This window comes from Pseudophryne corroboree, chromosome 6 (genome assembly GCF_028390025.1).
Source record: "Pseudophryne corroboree isolate aPseCor3 chromosome 6, aPseCor3.hap2, whole genome shotgun sequence".
Taxonomy (NCBI): Eukaryota; Metazoa; Chordata; class Amphibia; order Anura; family Myobatrachidae; genus Pseudophryne; species Pseudophryne corroboree.
Genome location: NC_086449.1, coordinates 111,866,690 through 111,889,657, shown reverse-complemented (window position 1 = coordinate 111,889,657; position 22,968 = coordinate 111,866,690). Strand labels below are relative to the sequence as shown.

General features: G+C 43.1%; 2 long non-coding RNA genes across 2 annotated transcripts in view; one reads left to right on the top strand and one right to left on the bottom strand.

The window, feature by feature from the left end:
• Window positions 1-441: 441 nt before the first annotated feature.
• The window catches only part of LOC134936585 (uncharacterized), a 108,917-nt gene continuing 86,390 nt past the window's right edge, over window positions 442-22,968 (bottom strand). Inside the window, exons 2-3 of the long non-coding RNA XR_010180520.1 lie at window positions 2,436-2,524; window positions 442-1,156 (exon numbers count right to left, since the gene is read on the bottom strand). This is a non-coding gene — a long non-coding RNA (uncharacterized LOC134936585). The remainder of the gene's footprint in view (window positions 1,157-2,435; window positions 2,525-22,968) is intronic.
• LOC134936583 (uncharacterized) lies at window positions 6,836-8,091 on the top strand. The gene is made up of 4 exons (XR_010180519.1): window positions 6,836-6,908; window positions 7,322-7,417; window positions 7,502-7,614; window positions 7,851-8,091. It is a non-coding gene; the product is annotated as an uncharacterized LOC134936583 (long non-coding RNA).

The window sequence follows — 22,968 nt, the reverse complement described above, 5'->3', positions numbered from 1 at the left end:
TTTGATAACACCCGCTATGGACACTTTGTGCAAGCAGTGGCCCTGTAGATGCTGCAGACATTTCTTGCTTTTGCTCTGCTAACGCCAAAGCTCTGGATATTGCTCTACTGTGCTACAAGTAGCTTGTGGATGCCATTCAGAGGTGATGATTGCAGTTATATACATATTATATTCAGCACACTATACAGTATATACCAGATGGTAACCGCTCTGTGATGTCAATTCTGTGCCATTTTCTAGATCTGCATCTGGTGTAACTGGCAGCTAGTGAAAGATATTTTCGTAGGCTCCTAGTGATGCTTTGCCCATATATAATTAAATGTTCTATTTATTTTTTTAACACATTTGGGGTCCTGATGTTACCCCCAATGTGACTGGAAAATGGCATACGTAGACCTTGTTAGTGGTCAAACATACTATGTATTAAACCAATACCAGGCGTTATTGTTATTATTATCATCCTTTATTTATAAGGCGCCACAAGGGTTCACGGCACCTGCAATGTATATAAACAAATGAGCAAAAAAAACAAACAAGCGTGACTTACAGTACAAGACAATGCAGGATAAGTACATGGTATATAAACATTTTTGCATTAGTGGCCATAACATTGAAATAAGCATATGGCAGGCAGAAACTGGGGGTTAGGTGCTGTTGTAGGGAGTATGGACCAGATTATAGTACATTATGGGCGAAATTCAATTGTTATATCGTGCCTGATCTCCCGCCTAAAGTGACGAGATTGTCCCCCGTTTTCGTGCATATCACTCCCATAGCAGCCAGCTGTAGGCGTATAAAGCAGCTATACTCGACTAAACTATTGGACGCGACATGAAAAGTCCTGTTTGGGCACCCAAACGGGTCAATTTTTGTGCATTTCAGCTCGCCATCGCCAGAGGAGATTAAAAATATTGTAGTCAGGGGTCGTTGGAGGTGAATATACAGTAACTTGCTCACATTAAGTGTAAGGCACTGGAAACGAAACGAGAAAGGATTCCGTTCTGGTGTTTTCAGTTGGTAAATACATTAACACTAGCTTTACTAGATATATCCTCATACCTTCCAACACTGACGAGGGTTAATTGCCCATTGCCTTTTCCTTCCATTGTTGACTCTTGTTCCAAGATTCAATTATGTTTTTAACAAGACTATGTTTCTAGAGGTGAAGAGGATGATGGGTAGGAAAAAAACATAACAATTACTGTACGTACACTGCAAAAAATTACTGTTTCTTAAAACTTCTCAGTAACTTTTGTAAACATGCACAAATTGTTACAATATACAATCACCTGTTTTGAAAACAAGAAGAAACAAGAACAAGAACACTTGAAGAGAGTAGTGACGAGGATTATGGGGTCCTCCTGTTCAGAATCCCCCTGACTGTTCTGAGCAACAATAGGAGGGTCGGCAGGACTGCTTTCACAGCTTTTCCCATCAGAATCTGGATTCTGAGGTACATAAGGGTATACTCAGTGTTGGATCCTCTCCGACAGAGAGGATCTGACACTTCACCATTCAATTTGCAGGCATTTCTGACAGGTTTTTGCCGTTTTCAACAATGCCGATCCAACTATTTTTTTTAAAGTCGAATCAGCATTGTCAAAAACGGGCCAAAAACCTGTCGGAAACGCCTGCAAATTCAACAAAATACGTAAATCTGCGGCTAATCGGTCAACCCATGTGTTTTCCGACAAGTCGGAAAAACAGCACTGGACTTGAATAGGTCGAATCCATATTCGATTTTAAAAAGTCGGAAAGTAAAATTTTTCCGACTTGTCTAAAATTCCGCCAATGTTTGAATAGACCCCATAATCCTTGTCACTACTCTCTTCATCAGATTATGGCCCAGATTTATCAAGCCTTTGAGAGTGATAAATTACTAATCAGATCCTAATTTTTCAAACACAGACTGTAACATGGCAGTTAGGTTCTTCTAAGCATTATGAGGTGCCTTGTGGAGTGCCGGAGGGATCCAATATTGGGCTTCTTCTCTTTAGCTCGAAAACTGCAATTAGGGTCTGCACATGTGTCACATGATGTGTCTGCAGAAGGAAGTAGCTTGTGCAAGTTTCTGGATAACAGCTGAGAGGTGACCACGTGGACGCATGGAACAACTGCACCTCTTTTGCACCTTGCACAGGGTGGGTGCAAGTGCTTATACTAATAATGGGCCTAATTCAGAGTTGATCGCAGCAGCAAATTTGTTATCAGTTGGGCAAAACCATGGGGGTCATTCCGAATTGATCGCACGCTGCCGATTTTCGCAGCTCAGCGATCAGGGTACTACTGCACATGCGTATGCACCGCAATGTGCACGTGCATCGTACGGGTACAAACAGCATCGTTGCTGTGCATTGCTTCTAGCGACTAATCCATTCGCACAACCGATCGCAAGGAGATTGACAGAAAGAGGGCGTTTATGGGTGTCAACTGACCGTTTCTAGGCGTTTGTAGGGCAGTCGTCGGACGTCAATTCCGGGACCGGACAGGCTGAAGTTATCACAAGGGCTGAGTAAGTTCAGACCTAGAGGTACAAAACAAAAGAAAGAAGACTCTTGGTAGGTGCACTCTTAGAAAACAGACATATGTCAATGTGTATATATAATAGAGGATAAAATATAACTTTTACTAGTACAATTAGAATATAGTCCCTCAATACAGAGAAAAATACATATTAAGTGATTTTACTGATGAATATCAGTATAGGAGGCAGGCGGCAGCGGCAACGAAAAATTTGTTCTACGTAAAGGGTCCTTAATTTGACCCTTTACGTGGAACAAATTTTCCATCGCCGGACTATATTCTAATTGTACTAGTAAAAGTTATATTTTATCCTCTATTATATATACACATTGACATATGTCTGTTTTGTACCTCTAAGCAAATACTGACTTTTGGTGCACCACCAGCAATCTTAATATATCAGCAGCCTAGCAAATAAATTGATAACGCTGGTTACATTTATCACCTGTAATCAACTTTGACTGGTGCGGAGTCATCCCCCATTTTCTCTAATAAGTTCAGACCTACTCAGAAACTGCAAAAAACTTTTTCGTCCCACTCGGCTGCATATGCGATCGCACACTTGCTAAGCGAAAATACACTCCCCCGTGGGCGGCGACTATATGTTTGCACGGCTGCAAAAAGTAGCTAGTGAGCGATCAACTCGGAATGAGGGCACATGGTGGTCATTCCGAGTTGATCGCAGCCAGCAACTTTTTGCTGCTGCTGCGATCAATTGTCCACGCCTATGGGGGAGTGTATTTTAGCTTAGCAGGACTGCGAACGCTTGTGCAGCCCTGCTAAGCTAAAAAAATTTCAAGCAGAAGTAGACTAGGGCTGGACATACTTACCCTGTGCGATGGATCCAGCGATAATGGGCCCGGCTTTGACGTCACTCCTCCACCCTGCGTTGTCCTAGACATACCTGCGTTTTACTCACCACTCCCCGAAAACGGCTCCAAACAGTCCGGATCCGCCCATCCACGCATCCTGGCAACGTCGCGCACGCGCACTGCAGCTGCCGTGCATGCGCATTCCGCTCCCGTTCGCACCGCACCGAAAAACCGCTGCGTGCGAACGGGTCGGAATGACCCCCCATGTGCACTGCAGGGGGTGGGGCAGATGTAACATGTGCAGAGAGAGTAGATTTGGGTGGGGTGTGTTCAAACTGAAATCTAAATTGCAGTGTAAAAATGATGCAGCCAGTATTTACCCTGCACAGAAACAATAGAACCCACCCAAATCTAACTCTCTCTGCAAATGTTATATCTGCCCCACCTGCACTGGACATGGGGGATAATTCAGACCTAATCGTAGATGTGCTAAATTTAGCACATCTACGATCAGTCACACTGACATGCGGGGGGACGCCCAGCACAGGGCTAGCCCGCCCTGCATGTCAGTCCCTGCCCCGTCACATAAGTACAAAAGCATCACACAGCGGTGATGCTTTTGTACTTCAGGAGTAGCTCCCGGCCAGCGCAGCTCCTGCGCGTTGGCAGAGAGCTACTTGTCGCTGCCCGGGTCGCAGCGGCTGCATGTGACATCACGCAGCCAAAGCGGCCTGCCCCCCCCAATGGTCCGGGCATGCCTGTGTTGCCCAGAACGCGCCCCCTAAACGGCAGCTAAATGCTGCCGGGCCGCCCCCTCCCACCCAGCGGCCGCCTCTGCCTGTAATAAGTTCATAAACTTTTAGAAGATAACCATTTCCAATGAATGCGGTATAATGATCAGACACATATAATAAAACATGGTTATTTGAATGTTTAAGAAGCAGTACAATAGTAAAATTCTTCATCACATGGAAAGATGATACAAATCCACTTTACATCCAAAACATATGAGGGTGGCGTCCTACCAGATTTTGGAATTTTGAAGTGAACAAAAAGGGGGCTGTATAGATGTTCCACGTCCCCGGGGACAATTCAGCTGAAATTCCAAAATCTGGTAGGACGCCACCCTCATATGTTTTGGATGTAAAGTGGATTTGTATCATCTTTCCATGTGATGAAGAATTTTACTATTGTACTGCTTCTTAAACATTAAAATAACCATGTTTTATTATATGTGTCTGATTATTATACCGCATTCAGTGGAAATGGTTATCTTCTAAAAGATTATGAACTTATTACACTAGATCGAGTTTTTAATTTTCTCTTTCATATACTACCTTTGGAAATATACGTCATACCACCATTTGGTAATACTTTTGGGTATGAAGATGATGGAAAACTGTAAGAAGCCTCGGGTTTAGGATAAGTGAAGTCTTTCTTCCTTTGTTATTTGAGAGAGCGCAGGAGAGGGGACATTCAAATATTTTATGATTTAAGGACAAAAATAAATGAGGATATTAGAAGGGTCTGAAAATCTTTGCACTGGCTCCTACAGTAGTTAGGTGGTTTAGGTCCAAAATATGATTTGAGAGATGTGGACCTCACTCTTACCTGTCTACCCTCCCGGACAGTGGCAAACGCAGGATTTTGAAAGGGGGGTTTCCAAACAATTGGTTACAGACCAATGAAAAAATGGTCTGTAACAAATTAAAGGGAATTCATATATTATCATGTAACTTGCATACTATGGAACCATGTAGTAATTAAAATTAATTCTCTAGCTGCTAGAGCCTAACCCTAACCTGCCCCTTAGTGCCTAAATCCCCTAACACCCCCGGTGGTGTCTAAACCCCTCCTGCAGCCTAACCTCCCCGGTGGTGCCTAAACCTAACATGCCCCCCCCCCCCCCCCTCCTCCTCCCCTCCAGCCAAATTCTAACCCTCCCGGCTATACTTACCTTTGGGATCCCGGCTCTGGGTATTCTGGCGTCGAGATGCTGACCTGTTTGGGATTCCAGCGTCGGTGTTCTGATGGGTGTCGGATTCCAGCATCGGTATTTCGACTGCCAGGGTCCTGACAGCCGGGATCTTGAACGTATACCACAACTGAATAGCAGGCGCAACTCATTGCAGGAATAATCAGAGACGAAGAGTTCCCCAGCATTTCATTGTTATTCAATTCAACATTAGGTGATGCTGGCATCCCAACGTGATGTCATTCTTCTGTGCGCCATAGAAGGTCCGGATAGAGTATATCCTTTTGCACTGTGATGAAAAAGTTGAACTGAGTAACACTGAAACGTTGGTGAACCCCTCGTCTGTTGCCTGATTATTCCTGCAATGAGTGCAGCCTGCTATTCAATAGTATGTGTCTGTATGTGTGTGTGTATATATATATATGAATCTATCTAAACAGCGCATTTATGGATGTATGATGTACTTATAAGTCACTGTTGCCGATTGATACAATCTGTGGGTGTCCCACAGAATGTGACTCCTATTGAGGAACTGAGGACGTAAGGGTCACCATGGTGACGGAACGCAAGCCGTCTCGTCCCAACGTCTTCCGGTCACGTGACGCGGTCAGTCTCCCTGACTTCCCGGTCTGACTAACAACCTGTGGCGCCTGATGACGGGGCTTTCAGCTCCAGCGTCGGCGCAACTGAGTGCAGCGCGTTTGGAGTTGCTATGGGCAACCGAAGTCGCCTTGCTGGGGAGGCCTGTCCTGACGGACACCAATTAGAATAAGTGTGAAAAGTTTATGTCCCGCCTCCACTCCCATTCACTTCTCTATAGGCTCCGTTTGCTGTCAATCAGAACCACATTTATTTCACATAGATACTAGCCACAACAGGGTATTTTGGGAAAGCCAATTAATTAAATTATATGTGGCTTAAGTTTAGGTTTATGGTAATTTTCACTAGTTGTAAAATAATTATATACTTACATTGCTATAGGGGATTTATAAAGATCCCCTTTTTTACTTTTATCCCCTTTTATCCCCTTTTTTACTTCATAATACTAGTCATTTAAACACTAATTAGTATCACTGAAGGAAGTGAGGTCATCAAAGTTCCTTCTATATAAACATGCACTTAGCCTCCATGCTTCATTGCATGATCACTGGCTCACTGCTGATCACTATTTGGAAGGTAAGGAAAACTTGTCTTTATGACATTCTACACCAGGCTCTATTTAGCTTAAGTTGATGCTGGATTTCTTTTTACACAAATATGTATTCATACTTTGTTAAATTGCTGATATATATTTTTATTTTTAAGCCTTCATGCTGGGCTGTGCAATCTTATACTCCTAGCACAGCTTCCTTTCATTGTCCACCTGTTGGTAATTAAGTGGTGGTTTCTTTAGAGTATTTGCTGTCTGTTTCCATATATCCCTGGGTCAATTGGTTTTAATTAGTGTGATTATACACATGTGTTCTCAGATTGGGACTTAGTTAACATAGGTCCTAACTGTTGTTATACAATTAAATCCTCTAGGAATCATATCCATAGGATACCATAAGGACTCTGTATAGATTTCTGCATTTTTCACCTGTATTGTGACTTCTGAGGTATATTATGATTAATGTATTTTGTGCTTGTGGAATCTTAATGTTAATAGATTAATTACAATAGTGAATAGAGTCTTCATTGATAAGATGCAGATTCATCAGCACATGTGCTTCATATAGAAGTAATTAATTTTATACTTCTAGTCTAAAAAGACAGAAAAATTAGACTAGAGGTAATACACGCCCATTTTTATTTTTTAAATGAAGGTTAAGGTCTATGATGTATGGAAAGATTAATAGTAATCTCCTAGAACATATATTTATGGTCTGACTAGTCCTCACATTTCAGATGTGAAGGCGTTTATATACCAGTGATTCTTGAAATGAGTGGTATCTGAGTTTAGGCCCTCCCTTTTTGTATACCTTTCACCATGATAAGGTGAGACACTAACAAATGCTAATTAACTCATTAGGTCCTCCATGTGTGCATGAAGTTGCCGATTCCTCTTTTTTTCATACGAATGCTTCCCTTTTGAGCTCTTCGTAATCTGAGTTACCAGATTCACGAGGTATGTTGTACATTATTCAACCTCTACGGTTTAATTGAATTTAGATAATAGATCCCTTCAAGAACTTGTTATATTCCCAATTAGGCTGACTTTATGCCCTTATTTCACGCCTCATTGATGTTTGGAAGCCCACGTATGAACCTATTCGCCCAATGATCTAGGCCTATCACTCTTTTGGATAGACATTATTATCTAAGGTATGTCTAACATAAAATCTTTTTCGGTGGACCATATTTATGAATAACATCTTAAAGTCTCTTCTAATTATGTGAGATTATCAACTGCTCATTCCATGTTTTCGATTTTTTCCTGGTCTTGCCCATCTTTGTTGTTTTTTCGGACTGTTCTTTTGGATTGTTTGTACATTTTCTTATGTATTTTTATGTATTTTCATGTATTCATATATGTTATTGAATGGTTCTATAATTTCTAGACGCACCCCTGATGAAGTCTAGTTCCTAGACGAAACGCGTTGGGTTACTGTATTTCTTGTTGATGTTATCTCCGAATATTTAATGAGGAAGAATAAGGATACAACAGAAAGGTTGCCTTCTTTCCTCAATATCCCATTGATGGATTTCTGTAGGAGAAACTACATCATAATGTACATGTAATAATGATGGATATACTTCATGTTTCTGTATAATTGTTTTAATACATTTTTATGAAAAGTACAGTCCGTTATGTGTTTTAAAAACCTGTATAAATATTGATTACAAATCCTGTTAAGCAATAGTCTTTGTATAAGGGTATTTGTAAACCCCTGGGGCGCCATTTTTCCTCTTTTTCTATACTCTATTTTCTTTGCTCAGTTCCTCCTAACAAGGAACTCAGAGGAACCAGGCAGCCTATCCTAGAGATAGCTATACCTAATCGCCTATTTTGAAACCAATTAGCGCAGGAGGAGAGTGTTTGTGGAGTTTAACTATTTTTGTTAGGTACTTTCCGTTGCGGCTGGGCATTATGCCTCTATTTAACGATCGTAAAAGTAGGAGTCAAAAATGTAGAACCATTTTCTTGGAGGATGTGCAAGACATGGAACAAACCGAAGAGGATAATGAACAGTATTATCATTTACTCAATAGAATGGAGAAACTAGCTTCCAGAGAGCTAAAAAGCTGGTATGATCTCATCACACTTGAAAAATACCTGGAAGTAGGCCGAATCACTAGAGGCCTAAGGCTCAATAAGACACCTGTAATGGGAACACTGAGTGAGGACTTTAATGATAAGTGGAATAGGATTTTGGATGAAAGTGCCACTAAACTGGTGGAGCTTATCGTAACAGAGAGGAAGAAAGAACTAGAAGGATTAGAGGTCGAACTGGGTAAACTAGAGTTGGTACTCATTAAATTTAATGAAGATGAAGATTTCAAAAGGGACGTGGCAGATTTGCAGTATAAATTAGACTCTCTAGAGAATGAGGTCATTCTGCGCAAACAAAAAAAGTTTGCTCGAGATAAAACTGATTATACTAATGGGAAAATACATGACTGGGGAAGTGGCCCCAATAAGCAAGACTCCAATGAATATCAAATACAAAAAGGAAGGAGGAGAGCCCAGGAGGATTATGAGGATGAAGTTTTCCAACAGAGACGCAATTTTGCCCCTAGGCAACGCCCTAAACAAAGGAACTACTATGGAAGGAGAAGGAGTTCCAATCAATCACCTGGACAAAGATATGGAAGAAAATCTTCTTACCGTACACAATTATCCCCCATTAATTTTCATGAGAGACACTCATATTACAATAGATATGACCTTTTAAGGCCAGTCTCCCCTATAAGGAGGGCTTTTTTAGGGACAAGAATGAACACAGGTCTACCGTATCGTCGAGAAAGGGAACATCTCCATACCCGCCTAGACTCTCCACAAGGAATGAAAAGACATCTCAACCCAGGAGAAGAGGCACAAGGGGGGAAGAAAAATCGCCCAACAACAAAAAAAGAAGAGCAATCAACTTCCTACAGGAACCTCTAAATCAGGCATCATCAATCTTTCCAAAAAGGAACTATCAAGCGCACAGGCAGCAGTATTAAATAAGGGTTTGAAGTTCGCCCCTAATCAGCACGTGGATAAATTCAATCTTTTCGTAGACCTCAATAAGTACATTTGTACTCTCACTCTAAAAAGACACTTCTTGAAGAATCCAGTACAAAAATTGACCCACGAGCCCAAAACCAAACCCTTAGTTGCACCCCCCTCTAGATACTATCCAGTGGAATCTAGGGGTAGCCACATTGATTTCTTCTTTGACTCAGTCAAAGAAGATTTCAAGAAATTGAAACTTCAAAATGATAAATTTTGTGATAACCTCACAGCTCAAGAAAGACTAGCGGTTAAACAACTTAAGAAGGATGACACCATAGTTACTAAAATGGCTGATAAGGGAGGAGCTGTAGTCATTCAAGAAAGAAGCGCATATGTTGAAGAGGCATTGAAACAAATCACAGATACATCCACTTATGAGCTATTAAAGGGGATCCATCAGAGAAGTTCATAGAAGAATTGTACATCCTGCTGAATGAGGCTAAGAAGAAAGAGGTAATAGTTAAAGAGGAATTCGAATATATATACAACAAAAAACCTAAGATTCCTGTCTTTTACCACTTACCAAAAGTGCATAAGGGTTTAACCCCTCCCCCAGGTAGACCTATAGTGGCAGGTGTGGATTCCTTAACCTCCAACCTGTCGCACTTCTTGGATATCAAATTACAACCATACGTGAAAAGACAACAATCGTATTTGAAGGATTCTACCAGTCTCCTTATGAACTTGAGAGAACTACAGTGGCTCCCGTCGTACAGATGGGTAACAATCGACGTGCAAGCTCTTTATACCTCCATCCCACATTCTAAGGGATTAAAAGCAGTTGAGAGAATCCTTATGGACGATGACAGCGTTTCTAACGACGAGAGGGAATTCTTAATAGAAGGTATCTGGTTTGTTTTACATCGAAACTACTTTGAGTTTGAAGGACAGTATTACCTTCAGAAACAGGGGACCGCGATGGGGACCAAGTTTGCCCCATCGTATGCTAACATCTATATGGACCAGTGGGAACAGGAGTACATATATACCAAGGAGAAGTTTAAACATTCTAACATTAAGTTCTATAAAAGATACATCGACGATTTGATCCTAATTTGGGACGGTCAACTAGAGACACTCGTCAGTTTTATCTCCTGTATCCAAGATAACCCCTATAATCTGAGGTTCACATACAAGCAACATCCTTCAACGATAGATTATCTTGATATCCTCCTTAACATTGATGCAGATGGATTACTGAATACAAAAACCCATTTTAAAGAAACCGATGCCAACAGTTTCATACCACGTAACAGTTGGCATCTCACTAGATGGAAGACAACAGTACCTTTTTCACAGTTTACTAGAATGCGAAAAAATTGTAACAACATGGTCAGCTACTGGGAACAATCCTCTGCATTAGTAGAACAGTTCATTGATAGGGGATATGAAGATTCCGAGCTACGTAGGGATCAAATTCGGGCATCCGAGTTAGATAGAGACAGATTTTTCACAACCGAAAGAAAAACTAAGGACCATCTAAAGAATGAGAGACCCTTCATTACACAATACAATCAAGAAAATCAGACACATTTTGAATAAACACTGGCATCTGCTACGTAAGGATCCTATACTTGGACCACATCTATCAGAAAGACCTAATATGGTATTCAGGAAGTCTAATAACCTTAAGAATATTCTGGCACCCAGTAAACTACATCCCTGCCAACCAATCAGTGATAATACTGCTAAACACCCTTTAATGTCACGAACAGGGCTATTTCCCTGTAATAGATGTATATGCTGTCGACATATTGATAAGAAAGCCTTTTGCTGGAAAGACAAAAGAATGAGAACTCATAAGTTGAAGTCAATTGTTACCTGTAACACGAATTACGTCATTTACAAAATCTGCTGTACCTGTAAGCTTTCGTATATCGGTAAGACTAAGAGAAGTCTAAAAATAAGAATTCAAGAACACCTGCGGAATATCAAAAATAAAGTCCAGAACCACAGCCTCCCCAGACATTTCCAAGAATACCACAACTCAGATATTCAGGAGTTGACGTTTACAGTCCTAGATCATATTCAGGAAAGTAAAAGGGGTGGGGATAGAGATATACGCTTGGCCCAAAGAGAATCATATTGGATTTACACATTGAATACGCTTATTCCGCATGGGCTCAACGAGAATATAGATATGACCTGCTTTTTATAGAAAGTGAAATCCATATTCTTCTTTTTCTCTTTCTTTCCTCCCTGAGATTTCTTTAGACCTGTCCTTATTCAACTTGCTAATAGCCAATAGGTGTCTAGTTTACCTCTCTGAGCCTTGGTTAGGGATCTGTAGAACCAATAATATGTCGACCAGTGGGAGATCCTTATGATTACCATGACATTAATTATTCATTTACAATTGTTAGGTGTTAATTTGTCAAATGGTGTGTATACTAAAAAAAAAAAAAAAAAAAATTCTGTAAAAATAGAGCCTTGTCTATTATGTCATTTTAAGACTAACAAATATTAATATTTCAATTGATTCCTTGGATATTTTGCTAATTTACCACTTATTGTCACGTATAGAGAATTCATATTACTGCTATTCTACAAAGTTCCTTCTGTATATAGTGAGATCTAATAAGACTAACAGTACAACTATATTTTGAGTTAAATACTCATAGTTCCTGATGAATCTATCTAAACAGCGCATTTATGGATGTATGATGTACTTATAAGTCACTGTTGCCGATTGTATCAATCTGTGGGTGTCCCACAGAATGTGACTCCTATTGAGGAACTGAGGACGTAAGGGTCACCATGGTGACGGAACGCAAGCCGTCTCGTCCCAACGTCTTCCGGTCACGTGACGCGGTCAGTCTCCCTGACTTCCCGGTCTGACTAACAACCTGTGGCGCCTGATGACGGGGCTTTCAGCTCCAGCGTCGGCGCAACTGAATGCAGCGCGTTTGGAGTTGCTATGGGCAACCGAAGTCGCCTTGCTGGGGAGGCCTGTCCTGACGGACACCAATTAGAATAAGTGTGAAAAGTTTATGTCCCGCCTCCACTCCCATTCACTTCTCTATAGGCTCCGTTTGCTGTCAATCAGAACCACATTTATTTCACATAGATACTAGCCACAACAGGGTATTTTGGGAAAGCCAATTAATTAAATTATATGTGGCTTAAGTTTAGGTTTATGGTAATTTTCACTAGTTGTAAAATAATTATATACTTACATTGCTATAGGGGATTTATAAAGATCCCCTTTTTTACTTCATAATACTAGTTATTCACAGTCATTTAAACACTAATTAGTATCACTGAAGGAAGTGAGGTCATCAAAGTTCCTTCTATATAAACATGCACTTAGCCTCCATGCTTCATTGCATGATCACTGGCTCACTGCTGATCACTATTTGGAAGGTAAGGAAAACTTGTCTTTATGACATTCTACACCAGGCTCTATTTAGGTTAAGTTGATGCTGGATTTATTTTTACACAAATATGTATTCATACTTTGTTAAATTGCTGATATATATTTTTATTTTTAAGCCTTCATGCTGGGCTGTGCAATCTTATACTCCTAGCACAGGTTCCTTTCATTGTCCACCTGTTGGTAATTAAGTGGTGGTTTCTTTAGAGCAGTGTTTCCCAACCGCGGTCCTCAAGGCACACTAACAGTCCTGGTTTTAGTGATATCCAGGCTTGAACACAGGTGACTTAATTAGTACCTCAGTTGTTTTGATTTAACATCTGTGCTGAAGCCTGGATATCACTAAAACCTGCACTGTTGGTGTGCCTTGAGGACCGTGGTTGGAAATGCCTGCTTTAGAGTATTTGCTGTCTGTTTCCATATATCCCTGGGTCAATTGGTTTTAATTAGTGTGATTATACACATGTGTTCTCAGATTGGGACTTAGTTAACATAGGTCCTAACTGTTATACAATTAAATCCTCTAGGTATCATATCCATAGGATACCATAAGGACTCTGTATAGATTTCTGCATTTTTCACCTGTATTGTGACTTCTGAGGTATGTTATGATTAATGTATTTTGTGCTTGTGGAATCTTAATGTTAATAGATTAATTACAATAGTGAATAGAGTCTTCATTGATAAGATGCAGATTCATCAGCACATGTGCTTCATATAGAAGTAATTAATTTTATACTTCTAGTCTAAAAAGACAGAAAAATTAGACTAGAGGTAATACACGCCCATTTTTATTTTTTAAATGAAGGTTAAGGTCTATGATGTATGGAAAGATTAATAGTAATCTCCTAGAACATATCTTTATGGTCTGACTAGTCCTCACATTTCAGATGTGAAGGCGTTTATATACCAGTGATTCTTGAAATGAGTGGTATCTGAGTTTAGGCCCTCCCTTTTTGTATACCTTTCACCATGATAAGGTGAGACACTAACAAATGCTAATTAACTCATTAGGTCCTCCATGTGTGCATGAAGTTGCCGATTCCTCTTTTTTTCATACGAATGCTTCCCTTTTGAGCTCTTCGTAATCTGAGTTACCAGATTCACGAGGTATGTTGTACATTATTCAACCTCTACGGTTTAATTGAATTTAGATAATAGATCCCTTCAAGAACTTGTTATATTCCCAATTAGGCTGACTTTATGCCCTTATTTCACGCCTCATTGATGTTTGGAAGCCCACGTATGAACCTATTCGGCCAATGATCTAGGCCTATCACTCTTTTGGATAGACATTATTATCTAAGGTATGTCTAACATAAAATCTTTTTCGGTGGACCATATTTATGAATAACATCTTAAAGTCTCTTCTAATTATGTGAGATTATCAACTGCTCATTCCATGTTTTCGATTTTTTTCCTGGTCTTGCCCATCTTTGTTGTTTTTTTCGGACTGTTCTTTTGGATTGTTTGTACATTTTCTTATGTATTCTTATGTATTTTCATGTATTCATATATGTTATTGAATGGTTGTTCTATAATTTCTAGACGCACCCCTGATGAAGTCTAGTTCCTAGACGAAACGCGTTGGGTTACTGTATTTCTTGTTGATGTTATCTCCGAATATTTAATGAGGAAGAATAAGGATACAACAGAAAGGTTGCCTTCTTTCCTCCATATCCCATTGATGGATTTCTGTAGGAGAAACTACATCATAATGTACATGTAATAATGATGGATATACTTCATGTTTCTGTATAATTGTTTTAATACATTTTTATGAAAAGTACAGTCCGTTATGTGTTTTAAAAACCTGTATAAATATTGATTGCAAATCCTGTTAAGCAATAGTCTTTGTATAAGGGTATTTGTAAACCCCTGGGGTGCCATTTTTCCTCTTTTTCTATACTCTATTTTCTTTGCTCAGTTCCTCCTAACAAGGAACTCAGAGGAACCAGGCAGCCCATCCTAGAGATAGCTATACCTAATCGCCTATTTTGAAACCAATTAGCGCAGGAGGAGAGTGTTTGTGGAGTTTATATATATATATATATATATATATATATATATATATATATATATACACACACACATATATACACATACACACACACAAGCACGGCCACCATCATTAACCCCCCAGCACCCCCCTATAGACAATCAGCATAGCCACCATCAACCCCCCACACACCCCCTTCATAAAGACACAGCGCGGGCACATCATCCCCCCAGCAACCCCCTTCCCAGACAGATACAGTGACAGCATCAACATTCCCCCTTCCCACATAGGCAGACAGTGTAGCACCATTATTCTCTCCCCCATCCCCAGGACAGCACATCATTCCCCCCTCCCATATAGACAGACATAACAGTGCCAGCGCTGCCCCCGCCATATGTCTCACCTGGCTCTGCTCCACGGAGTCACGGAGAGACAGTCATTACATGGCGCTGGCCGGGACAGTGAAGCAGCTACAAGCAGCGCTGTTACAATGTCGCTGCTCCGCCGGCTTCAGCACCTCTATCATCTCACAGCACATGAGAGGAGCTGCACTGCTCCTCCTACGTGCTGGACCAGCCTCGCAAAGCGCAGTAAAGTGACTGCGACACTGCCAGGCTAAGTTGTAATAGATAAAAAAACAAAAACCCTCAGCTTCTCCGCTATAGATCGCGACCAGGGGGGTTTCTAGGTACTCAGAAACCCCCCCCTGAATGCGCGTATGCTCCTGGACCAGCCGGGATGCTCCCGAAAATCGTGCGGCACTCCCGTGCGGCCGTCCACTTGTAAGTGGGTAGTCCAGGGGGGACCTGATGACACGATTCATGCTGAACTGTGTCACCGTAGCCCCGCCTTCCCACTATTCAATGACTGTTTTCTTGGCACTGTATAGTTGGAGGGGGGGGGGGAGGGGGGGGGGAGACCTAATTGACATGATTGCGTCACCACTCCCCCTGCACAGCCCACCTTCACACCCACCATGCCCCCTATGCGACGGCCGGGCTATTCAGGGAGTCAGGGAGATGGCTTCTATTTCAGGGAGTCTCCTGCAGAATGAGGGATTGTAGGCAAGTATGTTTATACCAACAGAATAATGTGCAAAAAGGCGGCAAATTACATGTACAGTAGTTTAATTTGGATGACATGGCCTGCCTGGTAGTGGTATCACTTCCTATAGCAACAATATTAACACAAGGTTCCAAAGGTCAAAGCACAATAAAAAAACAAAAAACATTACATTGTTCAACATGTGTAAACCATGGCAATGGTGCTCCCGAACTGTGCATCTCATGTGGAATGCAAAACTGGATATATGCAGCTAGCTCCTCCTGTGGAATGCAACAACTTCTAATGCAGCTACCAGTTAGAAAGCAACATCAGTGCACATGTGCAGACCAGTAGGGACCATATGGTAGCACTGATCCGAAGTTTTGAATGACGAGCTAAACGACAGGAATAATTCATTAAACTCTAAATACCCCAAACAGGAGTTAAAGGGAGTGTTTCATATCAGCACATACCTAGGCATACAATGCTAGCAAACTCAATGTGATATTAGAATATTACTAGAGCATACTTGCCTACTCTCCCGGAAGCTGCGGGAGGCTCACGTTTTTTTGGGTTAGCCCCCCAAACCCCTGGAAGAGTAGGCAGGTCTCCCGCATCCTACTCGCAACCTAGTGATGCGGGCAGGATGAAGAGATACACTGCAGTATTCGCGAGTCCGTGGGGTGGGGAAGGGGTTAAAATGATGTGAATTGCATAATATTAGCTCCGCCCCTTCTCGTGGACCCACGAATCGCGGCATTTCCTGATGTGGGGCGGGTCTTAATGATGTCACAGCCCGGCCCCACCCCCTGAAGTCTCCTGCTGCGTCTCCTCTCTGGGCTTCTCCTGAAGAGGAGCTATGTAAAGTAGTATTAGAGATGTGAACAGGACCATTTTTGCTGGATTTGGCTCTGATTCGTCATCCGGTTTTGTATTTGTTTTTTGCCAAACCGCCGTGACTGGTTTTCGTTTTTTGTTTTCAAAAATTGACAAACAAAATGAAAATCGCATATTTTGGGTCTTTTTTTTTGTTCCATGGGGGTGATTCAGACCCGATCGTAGATGTGCACCCGCAGGAGGCCTGCAGCCATTTTTGTGATCGCATCGGCTGCGTGTGATGTCATGCAGCCGCCTCGGCTACGCCCTGTTTCACCGTTGCCACCCGTTTTGAAGCCTTATCCCCGCAATGCTCCGTCTCCGCCTTGGAAATGAGGCGTTGCCGCCCCCCCAGCAAAAATGCGGGTGCATGCGCAGGACGGTCCCTGCGTATGAGCCCACATCCTCTTAGCAATTTTTGCCGTTGGATCGCTTATTGTGATTGCGATCCAACCTGAATCAGGCCCTATGTGTACAATATAAAATATACATCACAATATTAGATGCCACTAAGTGAGCAAAATTGCAGGCAAATGGTAATAACATTTTTTTCATGTAATAGTTTTAAATAATAATAAGAATTTACTTACCGATAATTCTATTTCTCGGAGTCCGTAGTGGATGCTGGGGTTCCTGAAAGGACCATGGGGAATAGCGGCTCCGCAGGAGACAGGGCACAAAAAGTAAAGCTTTAGGATCAGGTGGTGTGCACTGGCTCCTCCCCCTATGACCCTCCTCCAAGCCAGTTAGGTACTGTGCCCGGACGAGCGTACACAATAAGGGAGGAATTTTGAATCCCGGGTAAGACTCATACCAGCCACACCAATCACACCGTACAACTTGTGATCTAAACCCAGTTAACAGTATGATAACAGCGGAGCCTCTGAAAAGATGGCTCACAACAATAATAACCCGATTTTTGTAACTATGTACAAGTATTGCAGATAATCCGCACTTGGGATGGGCGCCCAGCATCCACTACGGACTCCGAGAAATAGAATTATCGGTAAGTAAATTCTTATTTTCTCTATCGTCCTAGTGGATGCTGGGGTTCCTGAAAGGACCATGGGGATTATACCAAAGCTCCCAAACGGGCGGGAGAGTGCGGATGACTCTGCAGCACCGAATGAGAGAACTCCAGGTCCTCTTTTGCCAGGATATCAAATTTGTAGAATTTTACAAACGTGTTCTCCCCTGACCACGTAGCTGCTCGGCAGAGTTGTAATGCCGAGACCTCTCGGGCAGCCGCCCAAGATGAGCCCACCTTCCTTGTGGAATGGGCCTTAACCGATTTAGACTGTGGCAGGCCTGCCTCAGAATGTGCAAGTTGAATTGTGTTACAAATCCAACGAGCAATCGCCTGCTTAGAAGCAGGCGCACCCAACTTGTTGGGTGCATACAGTATAAACAGCGAGTCAGATTTTCTGACTCCAGCTGTCCTGGAACATATTTTCAGGGCCCTGACAACTCCTAGCAACTTGGAGTCCTCCAAGTCCCTAGTAGGTGCAAGGCACCACAATAAGCTGGTTCAGGTGAAACACTGACACCACCTTAGGGAGAGAACTGGGGACGAGTCCGCAGCTCTGCCCTGTCCGAATGGACAAACAGATATGGGCTTTTTTGAGAAAAAACCACCAATTTGACACTCGCCTGGTCCAGGCCAGGGCCAAGAGCATGGTCACTTTTTATGTGAGATGCTTCAAATCCACATATTTGACTGGTTTTAAACCAATGTGATTTGAGGAATCCCAGAACTACGTTGAGATCCCACAGTGCCACTGGAGGCACAAAAAAGGGGTTTGTATATGCAATACTCCCTTGACAAACTTCTGGACTTCAGGAACTGAAGCCAATTCTTTCTGGAAGAAAATTTACAGGGCCGAATTTGAACCTTAATGGACCCCAATTTGAGGCCCATAGACACTCCTGTTTTCAGGAAATGCAGGAAACGACCGAGTTGAAATTTCTTTGTGGGCCTTCCTGGCCTCACACCACGCAACATATTTTCGCCACACGTGGTGATAATGTTGTGCGGTCACCTCCTTTCTGGCTTTGACCAGGGTAGGAATGACCTCTTCCGGAATGCCTTTTTTCCCGTAGGATCCGGCTTTCCATCGCCATGCCGACAAACGCAGCTGCGGTAAGTCTTGGAACAGACATGGTACTTGCTGAAGCAAGTCCCTTCTTAGCGGCAGAGGCCATAAGACCTCTGTAAGCATCTCTTGAAGTTCCGGGTACCAAGTCCTTCTTGGCCAATCCGGAGCCATGAGTATAGTTCTTACTCCTCTACGTCTTATAATTCTCAGCACCTTAGGTATGAGAAGCAGAGGAGGGAACACATACACCGACTGGTACACCCACGGTGTTACCAGAACGTCCACATCTATTGCCTGAGGGTCTCTTGACCTGGCGCAATACCTGTCCCGTTTTTTGTTCAGACGGGACGCCATCATGTCCACCTTTGGTATTTCCCAACGGTTTACAATCATGTGGAAAAAACTTCTCAATGAAGTTTCCACTCTCCCGGGTGGAGGTCGTGCTGAGGAAGTCTGCTTCCCAGTTTCCATTCCCGGGATGAAAAACTGCTGACAGTGTTATCACATGATTTTCCGCCCAGCGAAAAGTCCTTGCAGTTTCTGCCATTGCCCTCCTGCTTCTTGTGTCGCCCTGTCTGTTTACGTGGGCGACTGCCGTGATGTTTTTCCCACTGGATCAATACCGGCTGACCTTGAAGCAGAGGTCTTGCTAAGCTTAGAGCATTATAAATTTACCCTTAGCTCCAGTATTTTTATGTGGAGAAAAGTCTCCATACTTGATCACACTCCCTGGAAATTTTTTCCTTGTGTGACTGCTCCCCAGCCTCTCAGGCTGGGCTCCGTGGTTACCAGCATCCAATCCTGAATGCCGAATCTGCTGCCCTCTAGAAGATGAGCACTCTATAACCACCACAGGAGAGACACCCTTGTCCTTGGATATTGGGTTATCCGCTGATGCATCTGAAGATGCGATCCGGACCATTTGTCCAGCAGATCCCACTGAAAAGTTCTTACGTGAAATCTGCCGAATGGAATTGCTTCGTAGGAAGCCACCATTTTTACCAGGACCCTTGTGCAATGATGCACTGTTTTTAGGAGGTTCCTGACTTGCTCGGATAACTCCCTGGCTTTCTCTTCCGGGAGAAACACCTTTTTCTGGACTGTGTCCAGAATCATCCCTAGGCACAGCAGACGTGTCGTCGGGATCAGCTGCGATTTTGGAATATTTAGAATCCACCCGTGCTGATTGTAGCAGTATCCGAGATAGTGCTACTCCGACCTCCAACTGTTCCCTGGACTATGCCCCTATCAGGAGATCGTCCAAGTAAGGGATAATTAAGACGCCTTTTCTTCGAAGAAGAATCATCAATTCGGCCATTACCTTGGTAAAGACCCCAGGGTGCCGTGGACAATCCAAACGGCAGCGTCTGAAACTGATAGTGACAGTTCTGCACCACGAACCTGAGGTACCCTTAGTGAGAAGGGCAAATTTGGGACATAGAGGTAAGCATCCCTGATGTCCCGGGACACTATATAGTCCCCTTATTCCTGGTTCGTTATCACTGCTCTGAGTGACTTCATCTTAATTTGAACCTTTGTAAGTGTTCAAAAAATTTTTTTTTTTTTAGAATAAGTCTCACCTAGCCTTCTGGCTTCAGTACCACAATATAGTGTGGAATAATACCCCTTTTCTGTAGTAGGAGGGGTAATTTAATTATCACCTGCTGGGAATACAGCTTGTGAATTTTTTCCCATACTACCTCCTTGTCGGAGGGAGACTTGGTAAAGCAGACTTCAGGAGCCTGCGAAGGGGAAACGTCTCGACATTCCCATCTGTACCCCCGGGATACTACTTGTAGGATCCAGGGGTCCTGTACGGTCTCAGCGCCATGCTGAGAACTTGTCAGACGCGGTGGAACGCTTCTGTTCCTGGGAATGGGCTGCCTGCTGCAGTCTTCTTCCCTTTCCTCTATCCCTGGGCAGATATGATCTTATAGGGACGAGAGGACTGAGGCTGAAAAGACGGTGTCTTTTTCTGCAGATGTGTGACTTAGGGTAAAAAACGGTGGATTTTCCAGCAGTTGCCGTGACCACCAGGTCCGATGGACCTACCCCAAACAAGTCCTCTTCCTGTATACGGCCATACTGTGCCGTTTGGAATCTGCATCACCTGACCACTGTCGTGTCCATAACATCTTCTGGCAGTTATGGACATCGCGTTTATTCATGATGCCAGAGTGCAATTATCCCTCTGTGCATCTCGCATATATAGAAATGCTCTATAGTCAATAAAATACTGTCCCTGTCAAGGGTATCAATATTTTTAGTCAGGGAATCCGACCAAGCCACCCTAGCTCTGCACATCCAGGCTGAGGCGATCGCTGGCCGCAGTATAACACCAGTATGTGTGTATATACTTTTTATTATATTTTCCAGCCTTGTCAGCTGGTCCTTGAGGACGGCCCTATCTATAGACGGTACCGCCACTTGTTTTGATAAGCGTGTGAGCGCCTTATCCACCTTAAAGGGTGCTTCCCAACGCGCCCTATCTGGCGGGAAAGGGTATACCGCCCATAATTTTCTATCGGGGGGAACCCACGCATCATCACACACTTTATTTAATTTATCTGATTCAGGAAAAACTATGGTAGTTTTTTCACATCCCACATAATACCCTCTTTTGTGGTACTTGTAGTATCAGAAATACGTAACACCTCCTTCATTGCCTTTAACGTGTGGCCCTAATAAGGAATACGTTTGTTTATTCACCGTCGACACTGGATTCAGTGTCCCTGTCTGTGTCTGTGTCGACCGACTAAAGTAAACGGGCGTTTTAAAACCCTTGACGGTGTTTTTGAGACGTCTGGACCGTACTAATTGTTTGTCGGCCGTCTCATGTCGTCAACCGACCTTGCAGCGTGTTGACATTATCACGTAATTTCCTAAATAAGCCATCCATTCCGGTGTCGACTCCCTAGAGAGTGACATCACCATTACAGGCAATTGCTCCGTCTCCTCACCAACATCGTCCTCCTACCTGTCGACACACACGTACCGACACACAGCACACACACAGGGAATGCTCTGATAGAGGACAGGACCCACTAGCCCTTTGGAGAGACAGAGGGAGAGTTTGCCAGCACACACCAAAACGCTATAATTATATAGGGACAACCTTATATAAGTGTTTTCCCTTATAGCATCTTAATATATATATATAAGCATATCGCCAAATTAGTGCCCCCCCTCTCTGTTTTAACCCTGTTTCTGTAGTGCAGTGCAGGGGAGAGCCTGGGAGCCTTCCCTCCAGCCTTTCTGTGAGGGAAAATGGCGCTGTGTGCTGAGGAGATAGGCCCCGCCCCTTTTTCGGCGGCCTCGTCTCCCGCTCTTAACGGATTCTGGCAGGGGTTAAATATCTCCATATAGCCTCCGGAGGCTATATGTGAGGTATTTTTAGCCAAATTAGGTATTCATTTGCCTCCCAGGGCGCCCCCCTCCCAGCGCCCTGCACCCTCAGTGACTGCCGTGTGAAGTGTGCTGAGAGGAAAATGGCGCACAGCTGCAGTGCTGTGCGCTACCTTTAGAAGACTGAGGAGTCTTCTGCCGCCGATTCTGGACCTCTTCTTACTTCAGCATCTGCAAGGGGGCCGGCGGCAAGGCTCCGGTGACCATCCAGGCTGTACCTGTGATCGTCCCTCTGGAGCTGATGTCCAGTAGCCAAGAAGCCAATCCATCCTGCACGCAGGTGAGTTCACTTCTTCTCCCCTAAGTCCCTCGTTGCAGTGATCCTGTTGCCAGCAGGACTCACTGTAAAATAAAAAACCTAAGCTAAACTTTCCTAAGCAGCTCTTTAGGAGAGCCACCTAGATTGCACCCTTCTCGGCCGGGCACAAAAATCTAACTGGCTTGGAGGAGGGTCATAGGGGGAGGAGCCAGTGCACACCACCTGATCCTAAAGCTTTACTTTTTGTGCCCTGTCTCCTGCGGAGCCGCTATTCCCCATGGTCCTTTCAGGAACCCCAGCATCCACTAGGACGATAGAGAAAAGTGAAATCACATTTCCCTTAGGTCAGTCATGTAAAAGACAACAAGGGCCTCAAACCAGAAATAACCAGTCTTAGCCGTTCTGGTG